We start from the raw sequence: 601 nt of genomic DNA, 5'->3' as shown, positions 1-601 counted from the left end.
GTTATTCATTTTACAAGATGCAGGGGATTTCCTTTTTTAAATAAAAAGTCATGTGCCCTCGTAGTCATTGCCGCTCTCCTGGCGGCGTGTGGCTAAGGCAAGTTTGCCTCCTGCCCCGTCAGCCTGTGTGCAGACACGACACATCCACTAGAGGGCAGAATGAGACCGTCAGATCCGAGGCTGTTGCACACCTCGCGCCTTCCAAGCAAAGGCAAAATAGGAACAAAAACGGCGCAAGAGCATCCATGAATGATATTAAAACTGTTGGTGACACGTCTTCAGAATTCACCTTTGAATCCTCTTGCTCAGAGATTCGTTCTGCATCTAAACCAGCAGGCAAAGGAGAACCAATAGGACAACATGTCAAAAATCTGACATGCACTGGAGACGCGGAGCCTGGAGCAAATGTGGCGGTTCTGTCCCAACCTGAAGGAACACAGAAGGTAAGATGGGCACAAAAGGAGCATTGGTACCAATGTGTAGCAGAAACTGCAGACAGGAAAAGAGACGACAATGGACAGGGGACATGCCTGGACTGCTGGACCTGGAGCTGGACTGTGACTGTAAACCAGCCTCATCCAGTTCATCAGCCAGGAATGGG

Source organism: Octodon degus, unplaced genomic scaffold (genome assembly GCF_000260255.1).
Source record: "Octodon degus isolate 3935 unplaced genomic scaffold, OctDeg1.0 scaffold00141, whole genome shotgun sequence".
Classification (NCBI taxonomy): Eukaryota; Metazoa; Chordata; class Mammalia; order Rodentia; family Octodontidae; genus Octodon; species Octodon degus.
The sequence above is the reverse complement of the archived record's forward strand: the minus strand, read 5'-3'. Positions refer to the sequence as shown.